The sequence below is a fragment of the Protopterus annectens genome, chromosome 11.part0, assembly GCF_019279795.1.
Source record: "Protopterus annectens isolate FY-2018-M chromosome 11.part0, PAN1.0, whole genome shotgun sequence".
NCBI classification, from domain to species: domain Eukaryota; kingdom Metazoa; phylum Chordata; order Ceratodontiformes; family Protopteridae; genus Protopterus; species Protopterus annectens.
Window position 1 is genome coordinate 1167804999 of NC_056745.1, and position 23781 is coordinate 1167828779.

Sequence of the window (23781 nt, forward strand, 5' to 3'; positions counted from 1 at the left end):
CAAGTATAAAACATTTTAAACTCTTAAATTCTTTAAATCTGGAAAACATTTTTAAAATCTTTTTAAAAAGTGTTTTTCAGCTAGATGTTTTTGGCGCATGCAGTTCAGTGGTTTCTATCCTCGGTGCATTCACAATAATCCACTTGTAGTGGCAGCAGTGCTGACGCACTTAGAAAATGGGAAATGCCATAGGATGGATTTTGTCTCGACTTACATTAACTGAAGAGGTAAACCATGTAGTACTGGCATTAAGCATTCTGCTGCCTAGTGAAAAGTTCATATTGTGAAGGTATTTTCTGGTAGTTGTTTTACATGGTATCTGATTTACACTTAGAGCAGGGAGTCACATACTTGATCTGGGTATGACAACATAATCTAAAATGCACAAATTGTTATGCAACTCAGAATTGGGCTTGAGTTGTTTGTATTTGGCTTAATCGTGAAAAAAAGCTTTATAATAGGTTTCCATACCTACTTAGCAATATGAAAACTACTGCATCATATTAAATAATAATTTTGCCAGGTACATTGAGAAAAACACAAACACTGAAATATATTTCTGCTACGCACACATATAATTCAACAGTGTATGTTGTCATTTATGATGACTGCCACCTGCATTCTTGAAGGTCTTTTGGGAAAAATGTAGAAGACAAAAAGAAGGAAAGAGACAAAGTTGAAATAATTCTGTTTTATGTGGGATGTCCTGAAAGGAAGGCAGCAAATGATAAAACAAATAATTTCTTTGCATTTTGTGCACTTTTTAGACACAGAATGTTAGTAATACTGATATAATATTCTAAAGTGTGCAGCTGTGTTCTAAGACCACTCTACAGACTTTCTAGCGGTCCTTCACTGCTAGTTTGAATTTGTTTCACTCTACAGACTTACTCATTTTTAATAACTTCCAGATGTTCTAAATACACACATTATATAATTTCATTTTGGCTGCAACAGAAAATTAAGACTAATTATTCTAGATTTTTAAAAATGTAACTTTAGAATGGATTCTGTTTTTAAAAATGTCAATACTTTTGTCACACTGAGTTCCTCAATCAGAAAGAAAAAAGGACCATACACATTAAATTAAAAGTCTTCAAAAATACTAGAAAAGTCTAGCAGATATTTCAGCTTAAAGAAAGAACTGAAACCCTATGCCTTTTTAATCAAAGCATAAGTTAGTTAACCTTTGTTTCTTATGTTAAATATCACAGTATATGGGAATGAAATAAATAAAGAGCATTTATGATCACTCATTTGTGCGACTTTTTATCTTACATAAATATGAGTGATTTAAAATAGTTCCAGAAAAAATGTTCTGCAGGATGAGGAAGTACTGACTGCCAATATGTATACAGAGAGGTGATTTTTTAAATATATGACAATCCCATGCCAGAGCTGATGGCAGAAAGGATGTCTTACATAGCAATGATGGTGCTGAGGTTTGTTACCTGAGGAAAAAGATGTCCTGTTTTTGCAGTGGTGGTATATAATGTGTGATAGCAATGTTGATTTCCTAACTTAGAGTTTCAGCAAGCAGCATATGATGGGGAAAGGGGAGTGATTGTTATGATACTGGGGAATACTGAGGATGTGCATGTGGTGGTAAGGGGATATTATAATATTAAAATGGCAGGTTTGGAAATGGCTGTATCATAGGAGAATTAAGTGCATTATATCACTGCTCACTCATATGCATAAATGTAGTGTGGTTCAGCAATTACACTATAAATATAAATGTGGGGGGGGTGAATTTGCATGTGTGCGAGTGTGTGTGTGTCTGTGTGTGAATTTGCATGTGCCTGAGAGTGTGTGTATGTGTGTATGTATGTATGGATTTGCATCTGTGCCAAGGTGAGTGTGTGTGTGTGTGTGCGTGTGTGTGTGTGTGTGTGTGTGTGTGTGTGTGTGTGTGTGTGTGTGTGTGTGAACCATTAGGCTGGAATACTTTACTGTTGCCATATTTGTATCACAGACATTTGACCTTTACCCAGTCATGTAGCTGTAATTGATGAGTGGACATTGGTGGATTATAATGTTTGCAGCACAAATGGTCTAAAATCAAGAAATGAATCCAAAAGATCATGTGCATTTATACATGACCCCAACCACCAAAAAAGTGTGTGTGGGGGGGGGGCATAGCTTGTAAACAGCCCAGGACATTTTGCACATCATTATGGCCTCATTTCCTCATCTGATTTCATTTGAATGTCTTTATGCAGTCATCTGCATGTATTCTGTATTGTGTACTTGCTCCCTGCACTGCAGTATAACATATCACTACAAATCACTGCTAGCCAGTGTATGGTCATTTCCTGTATTTTTATTTATGTATTAATTTATATTTGTTTACCAGAGTAGTGTTTGCTTGTTGTTATTTGTCTTTTTGCCTTTTTCCCAGTTAGGGGTCGCCACTCTCCAGTCTGCTAATGACTGTCAGTAGATTTTATTTTTTATGGTGCCAAGTTGCCAGCCCAACGCCCAACCTTCAGCAAAGGCACACCCATTTATGCATGTCTTTCGGAGGCCACTCGACCACGGGGAGTACATGCAGACTCCACACAGAAGGCACTCCAGCCAAGAATCAAACAGGAGAACCTCTTGCTATGAGGCAACAACACTACCGCTGTACCAACATAGTGTACTGATCAATATTGACCAGTTTCAGAGTCATATCAGGTAAAATGCACTTCAGAAACAAAAAAGGCAGAAATGTAAGCAGTAACAGAGTAGTTCAGAGAAACTACATAAAAATAACTATGTATATACATTCTAGTGAGCAACCACAGTGCAAGATACAACCAAGCAGAATGTAATGTACAATAACAATATATACATTAGTTTCTAAAGTGGGTCAGTCTGTAATGAATCTTGGGAGAAGAGAATAGACGTGGAAAGGAGATAGACTAGGTGAGCTGTCCTGTGTTGAAGCAGTAGCATTTGGCTTAAATGAAGAAGTGCTTTTTGAGTTGCATTCTAAATTTGGAATAAGTGTTGATTTCCTTAATGGTGATGGGAAGAACTTGTCAAAGAGCAGGAGCTTGAGTGGAGAAGGCATGTGAGTGCTGTGGAGTTTGGTTCTAGGGGTAATGAGAGTTTGTGTGGCTTGTAAGTAGTGCCTCAGTTTGTATGAGGAGTTTTTGTGTGGAGTTGGAGTAGATTGTAAATTTGAGATCCTAAAAGAAGGTTAGATCTGTTGTTTTATGGGTATCAATTTGGCTTTTTTATTTGGTGATACAGTGAAGCTCTCAATGAGATGAGTTTGTAATGAATCAGCAGATGCTGTTAGACATAGTCTGGAGTGTGACAATGTTTTTTTTTTCTTGAAGGCAGAAGCAAAAATTGGGAGTACATATTTATTTTGACTGTCACTTTGTCTATGTGGAAATGGAAGTTTAGTGACTGATCAATCCATAGTCCTAGGTATTTGAAGTTGGGCGTTGTCTCTGTGGAATGGTTGTGTAGGTCAAAGATAGCGAAAGAGTTAGGTGCTTGGTGAATTTTCTGTGGGTTTCCAAAAAGCATAATTTTAGTCTTGATGGGGTTTATGGTTTATGAGCCATTGATGGAGCTCATATAAGTCTGCCTTGAGTTGGTATTGAATGTTGGTGTGAGAGTGGCCTGATCGATAATTGACCATGTCATCAGCATAGAGGATAAGTGGGAGATAGGGTGGACACAATTAAGTTTGTTAATGAATATGGAGAAGAGGGGACAAGAATGGTTCCTTGTGGTACACATTTGGTAATAGATGCAGATTCTGATTGGAAGGATCATCTTGTAACTCTGTAGTGTCTATCAATGAGGATGTTTTTAAACCAGGGAGCTCCATCTGGACTGATACCAATTTCAATTAGTTTGTTTTGGAGAAGATAGTGGTCAATAATGACTTTGTCAGATCTATAAATATGGCAACTGTTAGGAAGCCACTATTAAAAGTTTAGTAGGATGTCATCAGTTAGGGACTGAAGCAATTCATCCAGGCCAGAATCTGTGTTGCTTGGAGGAGAGTAGATGGTTCTGCTGAATATATAGAGAGAGAGTTGGGTATAGACTGTCTTTTCAAGATGTTTGCCCAGAAGTGAGCGGCTGGATATTGGATGGAAGTAAGAGGTATCTTTTGGGTTGGTTTGCTTTGGGAGGGGTTTAATTAGAGTAGTTTTCCAAATCTGTGCCTTGATGTTTTGTGTGAGACATAGATCATACGTGTAGGGGAGAGGAATACATAGATGTTCTCTGCAGTGATATATCAACCAGGGGTCTATGTTTTCAGATCCAGGTGGGAGGTGAATGGAAATATTTTCAAGCAAAATAGAGACTTCTTTGAGATGTATGCATTTGAAGTTGAAGAGGTAGATGAATGGTGGTGGGGTGGGCAATGCATGATCTGTAGGAGGTGTAGGTTATTGATGGGAGATTGCTGAATTCTGTAAGAAAATCATCTGGAGAAAGTTTTGCTGTACTACATTAAATAACATTTGTAGACAGTGTAGCAGGTTATCTTCCTGTAAGTATGTACATAACTGTGTGCTGCATAGTATGCAATTTGTCTGTGAATTGCAAACATTGTCTTAGTTTTCTTCATGTGGCACACCATTGTCTTAGTTTTCTTCACGTGGCACACCATTGTCTTAGTTTTCTTCACGTGGCACACCATTGTCTTAGTTTTTTTCACGTGGCACACCATTGTCTTAGTTTTCTTCAGGAGACACACTTTAATATCATTGAGCATCTTAATTCCATTAAACTGTTCCTCTTTTCTTGAATCCATCCATCACAATCTGCTTTCTGTCCTGCTATAAATGACATATAGATATTTTTAAATTCTCTTCCCAAAACATTGGTTTTCCACCAGTGTTTTGCTGCTCAGTAACAATAAATAAGGTATTTCCATATTTCAATTTTAATGTCTGTCTACTCCAGCCTTAACTAACTATTCACTCCCTTTCCAGTTTGCCAATCTCCTCCTCAAAGTATGTTTGACTGCAAGGTTTCATCTAAATCTGCATAAATGTGCATATATACAATATGTAGCTGGGCACCATAAACTACACATTATCTAAATCCATCTGTCTCATAGCAACCCATTTCACACTTACAGTTGTTTTTATTGAATATAATAAATATACATTCAACACATTCTGTAGTAAGACTTTGTAATCTATGAAGTATGAAGTTGTGCTAACAATATCGCAGACCCAATGTTAAGAATTTGAAGTACAGCAAAAGCACTACATGATATGCTTTAAGAAGTCTTTTCTTGATAAACCTGTTTTTTATCCTCAATGGTGCTCTGTAGAATAACTTTAAATGTTATTATTTTTAACACCTTTATTGAGTTATCATTTGTGACATAGGCACATTTACATTTATATATCAAAAAAGGTCGCCTTTTGGCTCTAGGATGAGATATTTGACAGGGGATTAAGTCGCTGAACTGTTAAGTCATCATTATGTTGTAGTCGTACATCTGACCCCCTTAAATTTCATTTCCTTAGTGGCAACTCTGACCAAATCACTTAACTGAATAGTGCTCCAAGACTTTCCTGAATAACAAATAAATAAAATAAAATAAAGTAAAGCACTCTAAAGATGTAAGGTAACTTTTTGTTTACAACAGTTGGTGCTGATGCAGAACACAGCAGTGAGAGCAAGATATTCTGTCATGTGGCGTGTAAAACACCTCGTATTTAGCCTGCAACTACCATTGAATTTGTTTCATAGAAGAAATGATCCAGGTTTCTTTTAACAATAATAATTGTGTTAATGCCTACAGCAGAACATAAATCTGTACATACTGTCATAGGCTGTGCTATCATTTTTGGAGGATGGTGACCTATCCATGCACCTTTTGTAGCACTTTGGAGAGCAGTGTACCATAAGCCTAAAAGTGAAACTTTTGTTCTGAAGTTCTCACTAATTTGGTGTACCGCCAAACATATGTTCATCTGTTAAGCGTTTTCTTCAGCATGACTAATTAAGGTAAGTAATGGACTGAGCTTTATTTGTAAGCAGCTAACATATGAAGCAGAATAAGTGAGATTGTCAGTAACTACTAATATGTAGTCCAGACTGCTACAGTTCATTCTGGTAGCTGGTAGAAGTAAGCTTTGTTTTGACCATAGTCAGCTTGGGTTTTCATACTTTCAGCTAGTCCTCTAGAATGCATGCAGTGGCTGCATGTACTTTGTTACTTATACTTAATTAAAGTCGGGTCTCAGCTTCTACATAGAGACTGAGTTTGCTATCTGTTTATTACACACTCACAAATGACAGAATGAAGTACTGATCCTTACTTCAATCACACTATTTGCCAAGTTGCCAAGCCAGAAAGCAGTTATTAGATTTCACTCATCTGTACATATTTATGAAAAAGGTTTTGGAGCTATTATGTAGATGAAGCTGAAATGCCACAGAAAGTAAACTTATTAAGTAGTAGTTCATGATCTTTATGTGATGAAGAAAGACAGCTTCAGAAAGGCAGTATTTATCGAAGATTTGAATAATATCTTCAGTAATGACATTGTTACTTTCCTGTGCTATGGCCTCCCTGAGAGCCATGATGAAAGTTTAACAGCAAAAGTTATCCTACCAAACTGACTTTGACTTAAATGACATATAAATATTTTGCGTTATTTAGCTTTCATTTAGGAATGTTAAATTTGTGTTATAAATAGCAAGGGTCTTTGGGTTACATATTTTACACATTAGAATTACATGAGCTGTTTTTTTCAGCTATCCAGAATAATTCTGATTTAATGGACGCACTAAATATGTATAGTGGATTATCCAAGTGGCAGAGATGAATGCCAGAAGTCTTAGCAAAACTGATTTAAAATAGGTACACGCTGTCAGGAGTAAGCGTTCTAAGAGTTATCTTTTTTTTTGATACTGTAACATACAGACACCAGTGATGTGTAGGGAATTCTTACTAAGTCACATTATTCTATTATCACTGTTTGACCTTATTGATGTTGTCCAGTTTAGCCACCGAAACCTACCACCACCACCATCAGCAACCTTTCCCGCTCTATCTGCATCATTCTCTACATATTTATTCTTTAGCGTACTGACTCTTTCCCTCTCACCACCTTTAAATGGTGTTGCATTTCTCAAATCTAAAGAAGTAACTCCATTTTAATCTCCAGTGATTTGTCACATTTTACAATGTGTGTATTATTCAGCTCTTCTATAATTTTCTCATCCTACTTTTTTCAGTTCCATTACATCAGTCTCTGTTTTCTACATCCTGTATTGCCCTTCATTTCATTCATATTAATTCCAGTAAAAAATGGTGTTAGTATATACTGGCCACTTTCAACATCTGCCTTTTACCTGTCATCTACCTCAACTCACTTTTACCTGTCATCTCCCTCAACTCAGACCATCTCCAAACATACTGTTATTCCTGGAATGACAATGCAAAACTTGTTTTGCCAGCTACCTGCTTTCACCTTTCTGGAAACTTCCCATTCATTGTGAGTCACTGTGTTTATTTTATTTATTTATTTATTTATATTATTTTATTTTCAGTTTGATGACCGGGGTGGTCCTCTGGGCTCAGGGAGCCTGTTTTCAGTGGAGGCCCAGGGAGAAAAGCTCCACAAAACATAGCAGACATAGTAACAATTAAACAATTAGTAAAAATTATGTAGTAAAACATAAGCACAGTATAATATCAACATAGTATGGTATCATAGCTCTCAACCTTCGATCTGTAAAATGAGGAACACTAGCCCTCATAATGTGGAACAAATGGGCAAAATGTGGAACACATACTAATGGCGTACTAACAACTTCAACTAGGAAGGTCATAGGATGGCTAAAATATGCTGCTTTTACTAATAAAGAAGATATGTTAATGAATTTATATGATTCATTTCTATTTACAATAGATTTCACTAAAAAAAATTCCTAACACTGAATGTGTGACAGAGTCTTTCAATGTGGAACATTTGAGGAACTTGGAGGAACCATGAAATACTTGAGGACAGAGTAGAACTAACTCAGCCACTGTCACAATGTTGGGTAGCAATGACATTGTTTAAATCATGCCACGTCCATACCCCTGCCACCCAAATGCATGAGAGGCAATGCCATCAGTGTCAGAAGTGGTTGTATTATAGATATTTCTTAGTAACCCCTGCCTTAAAGGTTACCTGCTTATGGCAAATCACCAGATGTCATCCAGAAGGTTACCAGGTAGGGCAAATATATTCACTCTCCCTCTATCCTTGGAGAAGAGAGCTGTGCTCTCATGGTATGATTTCCATTCTTTACTTGACAGCCCTCCAGCATGTCAATGACAATAATCAACGATATCACAGATGATACCCCCCCCACACACACACACACACACACACACACACACACACACACACACACACACACACACACATACACGCACATACACACACACACACACACACACACACACACACACACACACACATACACATACACGCGCACACACACGCACACACACACACACAGACACACACACACACACATGTACACACACACACACACACACACACACACACACACACACACACACACACACACTGTCAGGTCAATGTCAGTAGCTTAATTTTCTGATTATTTAATTACAAGATTCAAGCATTTCAGCTTGCTCAAGTGAAATTTGATCATCTGATAATTCACTCATGTGATAGAGTTCCATATGAACAGACAAGAGGACATACTCCATACTGGTTGTCTAAAAAGTGATTAAGAAGGTTAGGTTTCCCAGTAAGCAAATTTCTGTAGAACCTACATGGAATGTTATGCAGATTACATGACCTTTTTATTCACATAGTTTCATGGGTTCATAGGAGATTAATAGGATAACAGTTTAAGGGCCCTTATAAGTCTAGCCAATATAATCTGATTTTACCTGGTACATGGCCCCTAGGTGAAAGAGAATAGCATACATTTGTGCCTGTGCATTGAGTATCTTACAGACCACCCCATCCATGAGGGACATAGGTACTAGCCCAGGTGTGAATTTATAATTCCCTATCCATTGATCCAAATTTCATTTGAAGAGAGCCAGGGGAAAGGCTCTGCTTAATGTGAATAGGAAACCTATTCCAAAGAAGGGACAATCTCTGAGACACATATCTATCCAGCATGTTTTGTTTGAGTTGCTAAGTTTAGATCCCTAAACTGGGTGACCCTCATGCTGTTTGACTTGTTGATGTGTAGCAGGTCCATCAGGGCTGGATTTGTGAGTGCCCTGTGTTTTAGGCATAGGTCACCCCTTAATATTGGTAGGAGACAGAGTAAAGGGATAGGGCTTTTCGTCTGTCCGCATACTTCTGATGCAAAAATCCCAGGAAAGCTTCCCATGAAAGCTCCTATTTATTATTTTGTGGTTGCAAAGAGCACTAGGAACATATAGTAAAATAAAAAATAATACCAAGAGTTTTTGCAGTCTAGTTGTTTTTTTTTTTTTTCTTTACTTCTTTTCCATATTGTAGTGCAAAGTAAAATCTACACATTCAGATGAATTTGTATTAATTTAAGTTCAAACTACAGAAAAATAATTGACTTCTATTTATCGCTATCATTCACCAAAGCAAATACCATGAACTATCACATCTATGATTTTCAAGAACTGGTTATTAAAAAAGAGAAATTGTGGAGCCGAGTGGAAGAAAAATAAAGATATCCCTAATAAATATAAAACCAATACATATAACCTTTGCTTGATGTTAGCGGATATATGGATGGAACTTACATTATTGCTTGTTAGTAGGAAATTAACTGACTATGTGATAATCTTGACTTTTTATAATAAACTTCTATATCTGATTAAAGTGTAACTATGCCCACAAATATTGTTGGCTAATACTCTGTTATTAGCCTCACTGGCAAACAGCACTCTCCCTTGGCAGCATCAACGTTTTTAGAGCCTCATTAATTAAATGCATTAGATAATCATGAAATGATGCTACAAAACACAGAGCTAAAAACCTTTGAACTGCATCCGTTGCACTGATGACTTCCTTCTGCTCTAGATGGTCAGCCGCTGGCAGAGTATATTATTTGTATTACAGCCCAGTCATCACGGGTAAGGGGATGAATTAAAGCATAAAACTAAATGTTAGCACTGCAGACAGTAAAAGGAATTCTGACATGCAGCAACCTACTGCAGCTATCATTTTATATAATTATTATGGCAGCTGCTTCTTCTTGGATGAAGATGAAGGCAATGTTTTCATTGCAAGTTGGCTTTTGGTGTCAGTTACTTGCTTTCATGTGCAACACTTTTCCTGCAATGCAGCAGACGAACAGAGATAAAACAAACATTAGTATATTAGCTACTATTCGGGTAATGAAAGGTTTGGTTAAATGCTCTCCTTTTTTTTTAGAAAAAAATAAACTAGTTTGTTTTTTTTATTTCCAAACTCTGTGCTTATATAAACATCTTAATCAAAAGACTGCATCATTTTCTTTTATCTGAAACTAGGCTATAAGTAATCAGTGCTGTCAGTCAGTTACTAAAAACTGCAAGAAAGCCCCAGGCAAGCTAGGGTCTTCATTGTGTAATACCTTAAAACTCCTGTAGTGGAGACTTAAGGGCTGTATGGAAAAGTCACCTTAAAGACATACCAGTGATTCAGTTACATCTTCTGAAAGCCCACGACTTTTTACTTTTTAAGTCTTTATGGATACATTCCGGCCAATAAAGCCAAACTATTGGCAGTAATTTCTGACTAGTGAAGCAGCAGCTCTGATAAACTGAGAAATGAGCCTGCATGAAATGCTTGAGTGTCAGTGTCACAGGCCAGAGGGTTAGGTTAAGAGATTTTGCAAAGTAATATGGCAACAGTTTTTTTTGTCAGAATTTGAACTGAGAGCAGGGGCGGCCCGTGCTATTGGACTGCCGGACTGCAGCCCCCCCCCCAACTGTAAAACATAAATAAAATAAAATAAAAGATATAAAAAAAATCTGAGCATGCGCAGACTGTTTCAGCAGCAATCTGGACTGGGAAACATGTAAGAGCAGATCCCAGAAGCAGTCCAGACATCAGCAGCTGGTTTGCAGATCTACTACAGGTAAGGTGTGTGTGTGGACAGGGATTTGGAGCAGGTTTGCAGATCTACTGTGTGTGTGTGTGTGTGTGTGTGTGTGTGTGTGTGTGTGTGTGTGTGTGTGTGTGTGTGTGTGTGTGTGTGTGAAAATGCCCCAACCCTGTACCTTGTATGCAGGTGTTAAAAACCTGAATTCCCTACCCACCACCATTTGTAAAAAAAAATGCAGATTTTTGCCTCATATTTGATCTGATCTGTTCCTCATAATATCTGTGGTTTCTAAATGTTGCAATGCTTGATATTTGATGGTGCAGTGTAGCATTGTTGCCTCACAGCTTCAGGTTGGATTCTTGGCTGGGGTTCCTTCTTTGTGGGGTCTGCATCTTCTCCCTGTGTTTGTGTGGGTTTGCTTTTGTGTCCTCCCATGTTACAAAGACATGTCTGCATTATTTCTTTCTGGGCCTCTGCTGAAAATTGTTTTTTTGTTCCAAGTCAGACTGTCCTGATTAACAAATGTTAAATAAAATTGACAGGCATTTGAATTTCATACTTCAGGTTTCTGAATGTTTAATTCCTTACACATTTGATGGTGCAGTGGTAGCATTGATGCCTCACAGCTATAGGTTTTCTGGTTTGATTCTTGGCTGGAGTGCCTTCTGTGTGGAGTCTGCATCTTATCCCAGTGTTTGTGCGGATTTGCTCTGGTGTCCTGCCATTTTACACAGACATGTGTCTACAGTATTTCTCCCTGGGCCTCTGCTGAAAATTGTTTTTGTTCCATCAGAAGTAAAATTGACAGGCATTTGAATTTCAGACTTCATATTCTTCAGAAAATACATAGTAACACAACCTAAGTTTATAAGATGAATATTTGAAATTTGTCCTTATTTTTGGGACTGTATTACCCCATTATTGGCTTTGTCCAGGTTTTTTGTGCTAAGGTTGACAGCTATGGCAAGAACAAAATTCACTGAATATGTTTGAGGGCTGTATTCCCTCATTACTAGGTTTGTCCAGGTGTTTTGTGCTAAGAGCTTGACAGCTGTGGTGAGAACTGAATTCATGAAATGATAGCCATTTAAGTTTCAGTCTTCCGCTCTTTTACAAAGCAGCTGATTTGGCATAGTGGCATGTTGCGCTGACTGTTTTGCACAGGGACCTTGGCAGTAAAATGTATGGTGGTAACACAGCATTTTTCTTTCACAAAGCAGGTGGTTTGGCATAGTGGCATGTTGCCCTGACTGTTTTGCACAGGGACATTGGTAGTAAAATGTATGGTGGTAACACAGCATTTTCTTTCACAAAGCAGCTGATTTGGCATAGTGGTATGTTGCTCTGACTTTTTCGCACAGGGACCTTGGCAGTAAAATGTATGGTGGTAACACAGCATTTTATTCTAGGAACTTTGCAAGATTATACAAGCAATGTTTAATGTGTCCCTGATTTTTGGGCTTTTCACCCCCCCCCCAATACATTTGGCTTTTTCCAGATTTCTTGTGCTGCGAAGTTGAGATGCAGTTGAGTATTGAGTAGATTTTACAAGGAGCTGAGAGCTGCAGGGGGAGAGAAGTTTAGTGCTGCTTATGCTAAGTCAGCTTGCATTGTTAATAGCACAACAGGTTGTGTACTTGCTTTTGATGCAGAAGGTTCTTGGTTCTACTCCCACAAGGGGTGAATGCTGCCGTACTGAAAAAGTTAAAATACTAACTATGAACCTGTTGTCAGTTTGCCATCCATTTCCTATTGCAATATTAGCTTATCATTTTTAATGTGATATACTCAATTTATTCCTCAGGGGCATCAGACACTATTTTTTGATGAAACCATGAAATATAAAGGTGTTTGCTAGCAGCAACCTCTTCATTAGTTACAGATTTATTTAATGTGGAATTATTTAGATGACTTTTTTACTTCTTCAGAGATTGTGTATATTTACTGATAATGGTGGACTGTAGAATTGTGCATATTTACTGATAATGGTGGACTGTAGAATTGTGCATATTTACTGATAATGGTGGACTGTAGAATTGTGCATATTTACTGATAATGGTGGACTGTAGAAGTTTGAGTAGACTTTTATAATGGAAATGTTTTGAACTGGGCAGTTTTGTCATTATGGGTGCATGCATTTTGTTTCATTGTTTACTGGAAAGATGATCTGAATTGGGCAGTTTTGTCATTATTGGTGCATGCGTTTTGTTTCATAGTTTACTGGAAAAATGTTCAAAACAATAGGAAGGTGTATCAAAGAGCACATGTATGTTTCATATGCAAGGGGCCTATGATTTGAAAACAGCCTAGAATTAATCTTTATTTGCCACTGGTAAAATGTATTTTCTTTGAATGTGGGTTTCAATGCTGTTTCAATGAATGTGAGTTTCAAGGGCAGAGAAGTTTTAATGCTAAGTTTGTTTAGCAGATGTCTTAGTGTTTGTGTTGTAAAATGCAAAATAAAACTTTCAAATGAAGTCCAAATCATCATAGAAGTAAATCAGTATGCACATTAGTGTTTATGGTAAATGGAGTGAAATAGCCAAGTAATGGATTATTGGAATGGCTGCAGGGGGAGGCTCCATTCGACCATGATTTTGTGAGGGGGAAGAGCGGCAAACTTAAAGACAGCCCCAGCTGAACTATACCTCCCAACTGTCCATATTTTCAAAGAATGAATAGATTTTTGCTTCTTATTTTTGGTTTGTTCCTCATAACATTTGTGGTTTTCTGGCAAATCATTTAGGAATTAAGTCACTAAATAATGACACACTAGTTTCAGACTTCATAACCTTCAGAAAAATGCATGCTAAAGTAAGACCTGTTGTTCTATCAACTGTCTCAGTTTATACAAGAGCAATTTTAGTACTGTTTATATATCCCCCAATATATTTGGCCTTGTCCAGATTTATTGCATTAACAGGTTGAGAGGTAGATGCAAATAAATTGCTTTATAGAATTAGGCATAGCCAAACCTCTCAACTGTCCCTGATTTTGGCTCAAAATGTTGCTCTTCCCCCTAATAATCCCTCCGCAAAATAGCAATTTTGGAAGAAAACATAGAGGGTTTACAATTAAGAAATAACTGTAATAATCAGAGTTATAGATTACTTTTATTTCAGAAATGCATGTAGATTCTTTTATTTTGTCAGCTGCTCAAGTTAGCAGTACTAATATTAAAGTGTCCCTTCTTTGACAGGTTCCCAGCTGTATTGTGTAGCTATTTTATATTTTTACATCACATTTTTGGTCCATTTTTAATAAAATTGTGTTTTTTTGGCAACTTAGTGACAAATCATTAAAGACTGAAGTTAGAAAATAATGACAGACATTTGAGTTTCAGATTTCATACCATTCAGAAAATTCATACTAATGCAAGACCTAGTCTATTATCTTTCTAGGTTTATAAGAGCAATATTTAAAATTTGTCCTTATTTTTGGGCCTTTGTCCCACTTCTTTGTATCGCTTTGTCCAGATTTCATGCTCTGAGGTTGAGAGGTATGACAAATGTGTCAGGGCCATCACAGTCAGCCAGAGACATTTCAAATTGTGACATACTTGTTGCACCCCACTCCCCCATGTAGTGACTCTGGATGTGTCAAAGCAAGGCAAGGAGTAGTTATGCATTGTAAATGTGCAGAGTATCCCCCCCCCATCCAAGGTAGACACAAGTACTAGAGTGGCTTTTCATCTGTCCTTGATTTTTGCAGAATGGTCTGGTTTCTGTCATATTTTTTGTACTGTTGATGTATGCTTATTACTCAAAGTGCCTGTTGCTCTGTGTTTAAGTAGCAATACTTTAATGACCATCAGGTAAGCTTGGCTGAGATTGTAAGATGCACGTAAGCTTTAATAAACATACTGTTAAAAAGAATTGCCAACTCTGAAAGCCTTTCTGTTGTTGCCATGTAAAGAATATTTAACTAGATAATGTATAAGCCTTGGGTATTGAAATGCATATGACAGTATTTGTAATAAAGGACAGGATTACATTATTTTAAGAAGCTCATTACACTTGGAGACTTCCAATCATCTTTGCAGGCTTTACCCATAAACTAAACAGAATGCCAGTCGTGTGGTCCATAACATGTACAGTAATCCTTTTAAGCAACGTATCTTGAACTTATTTCTTGTTTGCTTTTCATTTTTTACTTTGATCATGTTTTCCCCATGAAACAAGTAGATAGTTGTCAGGCCGCAGGTCTTTATTTCGATAAGAAACATTTTTACAAGTGGGGGCATCAGAGATTTCTACTTTCAGCATGTTACTTGGTACTTTAATAAAGCTGAATATAAATTATAATTAGAACTGCAGTGCAAGAAGTGGTTTGAGTTGAGTGCTGCTTGTTTTTCTTATACTTGATTTTGACTGGCATTCCATTAATGTATTTGAAAAGTAATTTATTTTTTCATGCCTCACAACCTTTTTGTTTCCATCTAGATATTAAGTAAGCTGTCATACAGCCAATGCATTGAAATATTTTTATTTTTCTACACTTCATTTTGTCTTGATTGGACTCTCATAGTGACATTTTGGCACCCAGGGCAGTGTATTTAGTTAGTTTTTCCTGGTTTTGAGCATAACCCCTCCCCCTTTCTAGTTGGCCACACCCCTTCCCATTGACCCCACCCATTCAGCTGTCTCCTGCAGTCCCCCTTTGATTTGAAGTCACCAGCCGCTACTGTCTGAGAGGTTATGTAGATGACTGTAAGTTTAGCATTTAGTTTGAGATTTATCTGTAGGCCAATCTTTCCAGCCTTATCTCTCGCTCTCTCTCTCACACAGTTTTTTGTTTTTGCAATATTTTTTGGTAGTATGTGTGAGACAAGGAACTCGATTTGCCTTACAACCTTTTCTTCTTATATGGGCCTGGGTATTCGGAAGACAGGAAGATATTAGATAGCCTTGTCTAAAGGTAGAGATTTGGGTATGATCCATTTCCATTGCTTCAGAGAGGCTAGAAAGAGTTCTTAATTAAAGTTTGACAGTTTTCTGACTGTGCTTTATTGAGTATTCTTGGAGGTTTTAATTTGTTGCTGGGTATCCATTATGAGATGATGACTTCTGACTTCTTAGTGCATCAGGGAAGGTGCCCCATTGTGTGATCTTACCAGTGTCAGTACTTAATATCCAGTCCAGAATACAGCCCCATTTATTACATTAGGTTTGTCTAGTAGAGGTGGTGATATGCACAATCATATGCATCCCTACATGCACACACATATAGTTGTGTGCGTGTGTGTGTGTGTGTGTGTGTGTGTGTGTGTGTGTGTGTGTGTGTGTGTGTGTGTGTGTGTGTGTGTTTATGTGTGTGTGCATGTGTGCACGTGTGTGTGCATGTGTGCTTGTGTGTGTGTTTGTGTAGACCCACACACAGAGTTTCATCAAGCTCGTATTGAAGTTGCCCTAATTTATCTGCTCATGATGTCAGTTGCTCATGAGGTAGTACGTAGTCCATACTGGATTAATCTGTCAATACTCAAAGTGTAACTTTTTCATATTCTCACAGCTTACATCCTCCAGGAGAAAGAGGAATACAGTTTTTTCTCTCTATTATTGATCATTTTTTTCTCCACGATAAAATAAACTTGTAGTGAAAATAATGATATCAGAGGATTATAGGTGCCTGTGTGGTTGCAGGGGGAGTCCCCCTGAAAAAATGCTATTGTTAATGTTTCTGATTGTTGCTCAAGAACTGTACCCATGTCGCTAGAATATTTGCATGCAGAATGTTATTTTTGAATACTTTCTGCAATTAAGTTGTTTTTCAAGGTGTGTAGCCTTAAACAGTCATAGTGACCCCTAAACATAGATATCATTGATATGTATGTGTGGGAGCACCAGTGGATGAAATAGCTAACCATTTGGGTATGCTTCCCTGAAAATGTGCTTTTCCCATGGAAGGGGACCTATGAGGACTGTGTGTATTTACTAAATACTGAATAATATTCTGTTTGGTTCCCATTTTGACATGATAGCGTATCGGAATTTGCCATGAATATTCATTTTCTGGTTAATGATGGACATTACCAAACAGGGTGGTATATTAGACTAGCTGATAGAAACACAATGCTTTTTTCCTCAGTTTGCTGTTGCTGTTGCTGGTATGTAATAAGGAAGACTCCAGAATTACAGTTTAAACAATTGAGGTAGGCATGATCCCTAGTTATCTGCTTCCTAAGAAGTTAGTGGAGATTGTTGCTGACTCCAGTTAGGGGTTAGAAGCCATGTAATGTTCAATCTCATTAATGATAAGCTATGAGGAGGACCAGAACTCTGTTACTGCATTCAGAGCTGCACACTAAGTGATAGAATAGTAAAAACGATAGGGTTCTAAAATACAAACCTGATAACACTGCACAATAATAACATAGTATAGCAAGTTTTACAACACCAAACAGTGGTAAATAGGCATTAGTTAGAGGAACAAAAGTTTGTTTAACATATCAGTGGACAAGAGACAAGTGTTTAAACAGGTATTGTAGTCAGAGATTTGCATCTGAAAATAGCTAGTGCTACATACAAGCCATCTGTATACTCTGTACTGATGTTAACCATATAGTAATATTTAATAATGTAAACTCTGTTCTGTGCAGATAACACACCCTGTGCATGGTTCAACTTGGCATGCATTTTACCTAACCAGATGATAACATGGGGTTTATAAACTAGGAAAACACAACCATTAAGAAAGAAAATGCCTGAAAGTCAAAGTGAGACCCATTCAGTTAAATTTGTAATACACTAATCAGAAAATCCATATAATTTATTTTATGTATGGACCAGAAGAGGAATTGTAGCATTTACAGCAGTTAAGTGACAAAAAGAATATAATATACAAATTAAAACTGCTAAGATTTCTCATTTATACATTGTAGAAAAGATTATCTTTTAAACAATTTCTCTGATACATAGCTTACAGTGACCATAAAAAGGCCTTCATGGAATATTCAGCTCCTGATACTAACATGACTGCATTTTAGATATCCATGGTAGAGAGTAACCATAGATACAAGAGTGTTTTTTAGTGAACCTTCATCAAGAGGAAGCTACTGGATGAAGTATCCTAACAAGCTATTTTCCTTCTGACTTACTGATAATATTTAGTTAAAGGCTTTGTTACTTGCAGCAATATGGATGTTCTGAGTAAGACAAGCTGTGGATATGTATGTTTAAATGATAATCGTATGCTGCATAGTATTGCTGTGTTATGATAACATTAAACAGCTAATTATTGGTAATACTACCAGAATAGTTTGAAATGTTTATACAATTTATGCAGGCAGTGGTTTTATGTTTTATCCATGGGTAGTTTAATGGGCTAGATTATAGTATAGGAAACTATATATTCACCTATTCTCCAATGCTTGCTTTATCTTATTAATAGGCACATGGCAGTCAGAAACTGTCCCAGCAAGTAAAAGTCACAAAGTAAAACATTATGCTGGATTAGATGGCAGTCCATAGCAAGACACATGCACACACACACTCTCATAGAAAATGCATACCTATAGGCAGTTTAGAGGGTGACATTTTCACCCACTGGCATGTGCATGGGATGTGGCAGTAAAACAGGGCAGCCATTGAAAGTCCAAATAAACACAGGAAGGGCATTCAGCTCTAATCTTGCCATAGCTAAAAGAGTCATTTAAAAAATACTACTAAAAAAATGAAAGCAGTAACTTTAACATCAAAATGGTCAGTAACAACAGTGTGGAAATCCCACAGCTATGACATCTAAAAATGCTTTGTTGTTCACCAACTTGCACAGTTAAAGTATAATAAAAACATCTAACACAGACAGGCTGACATCCGTTAAAAGTATATGTTTATGAAATAAGTCATATTTTCAAATTATAGGCAATGTTATTGTTAGACTTCATGAGGACAGTAGAGCATATTTCACTATTGAGCAAACACTCTAAAGAGCCCATACAAAACAGCGATTCAGGTTGCTGAAGGCAATTTCGTCGAACGCAAAATGATCGAATTCTTTTTTCCAAAACTACTTTTGGTGACAGTGGAGTTTGCCTTTATATATATATATATATATATATATATATATATATATATATATATTTTTTTTTTTCCCCCTGGTCCTGGCTGACAAAAGGCTAAGGCAATGAAGCTGCCTGGTTGAAATCTAAATGGCTGCATCTCATTTGTCGTTGCTTTCTCCTGACTTTTAAAAAATGCTGGCCTAGAGGACATGAAAAACAATAGTGTAACCAACTGAAGGGATGTTTCTCTGAATTCTAGAAAGTTTTGTGTAATTATGAATGTTATTGTAAAGGGATTCTCTGGAGCTGAAGAACAGCATTAACACAGGTAAGCACCTATACAGGTTTTGGGTGGTTTAAATATGATTTTATCCCTGGAGCAAAGGTACAATGTTTAGGTTCTGTATTTGGGACTGAATTGTATGAGGATTCAAGCCAAGCCAAAGACCAAAGGAAGTGGTGCAAGCTGATCTGTTTCAGTAATTACAGGTAAAAACATCACTTATGGAATAAAATGCTTCCAACTGACTTTGTATAACTTTTCAATGAGTGAAGCAACTCTTGAACTAAGTTTATTTCTGAAAGAAAGAAAGATAGAAAGACACATGACTGTGTTTCCAAGAAAAGCAGTTTGTTCATCTGAAAGACTTTGACTGCAATGTATTCAGAATCTGGAGAGCTAAGTCAGTGAAGCAAGTTAATACCATGATACAGACTGCTATCTTTGCCACACAGTTTTATTTTTAATTCTGCTGTGCATGCTCAGGGGAATTCCCACTATAATTCTTTCTTAGTGTGTTTACTTTGTTGGTCATTTTTTATAAACTGAAAGTAGGTATTCAGACACTGAAATTTTGTTGTGATGGATGTTTCTCTTTGGTCATGTTTCAATGTATTCCCATAGTAGTTACATAACATTTACACGCATACCTGCTGAAGCTTTCCTGAGGCATTTCCTGTTCTGTCAAACATCTGCTATTCTGACCTTCAAATCCATTCCTAGACAGACTTAACCAACAGCTTAAACTGAGACTCAATGCTTACCAATCAAATGCTTCCAAATGGTTAGCTGCATCCAGAGCTGAGATTATCTGTAAATCCCAGTTTAGGAATACAAATTCTATGACTGCTTTCTCTCAAGCTACAAGAAACAGAGCCAGTGACATTCCCAAACATGAAGGTTGCTCCTGCACCAAGATTAGGATTACCACCTGTCCCACTTTGTGAGGGACAGTCCCTCTATGGGCAGTTGTGTCCTGCAAAAAAAATGTAAAAATGGCAAATGTCCTGAGATTTTAGGACAAAATTATTTCCTATATTTTATGTAATAGTTGCGTAAAACAGTTATTCTGTATCTGAAACTCCTAAATGCTATAAGAAACAAAATAAACAACTAAAATGCTACAAGAATAAGCTTTTATTTAAACAAAAAAGTGAAGTTCTGCCTTTGGACTGGCCATGGGTATGTTTCGGCCTGCAAAATCTGATGTTTTTACCCAAACTGTCCCACTTTAGGCATTTGAAAAGGTGGCAACCCTAACCAAGATGTAGTTGCAGTCATGGAGTTCTTTGTAACACCCAGGACCATTTTCAGTGATTTGTTTTTTCTACCAGCTTCAAGGGTATCAGATGTAATCTAATTCCTATGTTTCCCCCTGAATTGAATGTTCATTTCAAAGTCCTTTGTGAACTTTATGGACCAGTCAACAAATATGAGCTACTGCCTATCTGTGTTGACAAAAGCATTGCATTCTGTTTCTCCCTCCATCTTTTCAATGATCAGCAGTGACTGTAATTTGGCTTGATATTATACAAGGAGTAGCTCTCAGTATAAACTCTGATTCTCTGAAGTATTCCAAAACAAAACTTTAACCTGAAAAAAAATCAAATACTACAGAACCTGCAGAATTAAAAGACATACATACATAAACAAATCAACACAGCATAACATGTAATAGCAGAAAGACCTAAATATGTCGCATTTATACTGCAAAAGTGTCATGCAGCCATGGGTTCAATGTACATTATCAGAAAATAAAATTTATTAGAAATAATCAAGCTATTACTGCATCCTGTCCTAAACATTTCTAGAAGATTGAAGAACTGGAAGGATAACAGACAGTTATAGTGATGCCCTAAATACCTCCTTCTGTAATAACTATACAAATTCCATATCTTCAGAGATTACTGCAAGTAAATGCTGACAAAATAATGGGATCTTCACAGGTTCATAGGTTAATACTAGGCTATTGATCTGGAAGACCATTAGCAGCTTAGCCACAATACCCCAGATTGTAAGTTCCAGTTGTCATGATTAATTTATATCTAGTTTCAATCTCTTTCAATACATTCATCCAGGTTATACTTAAAGAAGGTCAGGGAGCTACTTTGCTTTACTTCCAAAAAAGGAAGTCTTTTCCATAAAAGGAGGATTCTCTGGGATATATATCTATCTTGCCAGCAGGTCTTATTTAGGTTTTAGTGGAAGTTTTGGGTTGCCACCTTTTGAGATGTCCAAAGTGGGACAGAGGGGTGTGGCCAAGCATTTGACCTTACAATGGGTGTGGTCAGCGCTGTACTATAATAACTATTGGAGAAAAAGCATATAAGCCAAGGGTGTGTGGACTGTAACACTCCCAGAAGCAATGGGGTTCTAGATGCTGTGGTGCATTTTAGAACTCCCCCCTCAATCTTAAGATCTAACAAGACCCAGAAAGAATCATGATTAAAGCTTCAATATTAAGAATTCCATTCACTAAATAGTGACAAACATTTCATTTGCAGACTACAAATCCTTCATAATCAGAAAAATATTCGGATGCAAAACCCATTGTTCTATTAATGTTTTATGTGAATTAGAGCATAATTTTAAAAATGTCCCTGATATAGCTTTCAACCTTCCATCTCCAAAATGTGGAACTTTACATTTCACCATGTGGAACAAATGGGCAAAATGTGCAACACTTAAAATAGCTTGCAAAGAACATCAACTAGGAAGTTCACAGGCTGGTTAAAATGTGTTGTATATAATAATGAAAAGCTATTTTAAGTATTAATATGATTTAGTATTATTTAACATGGATACAAGTAAAAACAATTCTGAAACCCCTTTCCATGTGGAACTGTGATGAACACAGACTTTGTAAGAATCAAAATGAGGAACATTCCTCGTAATCAGGTGCACTTGAAGGTTATAGTCCCAGATCTTGGGGCTTTCTCCAGAATTCTTGAGCCAAAGAAGCTGAGAAGTAGGAGCATACCTCTCAGTCTCTTACTGCAAAAACTCAGGGCTATAATTAAAAATAATGGCAGAGGAAATGCACAAAATTTGAAATATATTTTAAAGCATGAGATTCTAAACACAGTAAGTTGCTCAGATAACATGTTTTGTATTAGCATGTGTCTTCCAAAGAATATGAAGTCTGATTTTGTTTGTTTGTTTTGCTGTTTAGTTTGATGAAAGATGCTTTCAGCTCTTTTTTTACTTTTTAAACTCTTAATGTAAAAATCAGGGCAAAGCAAAAAATAATGGAGGATAGAGGTCAAAAATAAGGGACAGATTTTAAATATAGCTATTTAAACTTAAAAAGTTGCTAGAATAGCAGGTTTTGCATTAGCATTTTTTTTCTGAAACTCAAATGTCTGTTATTTTTCAGTGCCTGCAATCTTCAATCACTTGTGAGAAAGCCGTAATTTTTAAAGAAACAGACTAGAAAATATAATGAAAAAATATGAATGATCTATGAAATTTTGGACAGTTTATTACAGGTAAAAGACAGAGAGACATCCTAACAAATGTAAAAGTAAAGATGAAGAACTTCTTCTACAGTTGTTGGCTTTCTCAAGCTCTAAGCTCTTCCATTATAGCACCACTCCCCTGCTGAGGTTGCAGCTATTTAGTGCCCGTGTTTTACTACACAAACCTAACAGGGAACAGCATTTCCATGCAAGTCCAGTTTATTGTTGAAATCAAGCACTACTGTGATTGTTGCAAACAACATCAGATGTTCAGAGAACTCAACAAACTGGAACAATAGCTGTCCTGTTAATATGTGTTGTGGGCAATACAATGCAAGTATTTAAACCATGAGGGTACCACTGTTAGCTGGACTGGTGGCAACCTTATAAAAAAGTTAAAATCTCTTGAAAGGGTGTTGATACAAAACAATTATAGTATACAAACTGCCTCCCTAAATGAAATATATTTCATGTTCCGTTTTAAAGAAATCCACTCAAAAATTTCAGTAAAAGTAATGTCTTTTGCCTTTTCCCGGTTAGGGGTCACCACAGCGGATCACCAGTCTGCTTATGATTGGCAGTGGATTTTTACAGTGTCGAGTTGCCAGCCCAGTGCCCAACCTTCAAAGAAGGTGCACCCACTCAAGAATGCACTTACCTGCATGTCTTTAAGGTTCACTCAACCACGGGGAGGACATGCAGACTGCACAGAACATGGTTCAGCTGAGAATCGAACCAGAGAGCCTCTTGCTGTGAGGTGATAATGCTAACTGCTGCACCACTGTGACCACACCCACTCAAAAAATTCAGTAAATCACTAAAAAGTCAGAATCTGAATTTAGCAATCGGCATTCAGTCTTCCTGCAAATGGTTGCAAACCAGATTTTGAAACTATTAACCTACTTTTTTAACTTATCCCTGACAACTGGAATAGTATCGGTTCATTTCAAATATGCACACATTATCCCTTTACCTAAAAATATCATTCCTTCCTTACCTCAGGACTTCAG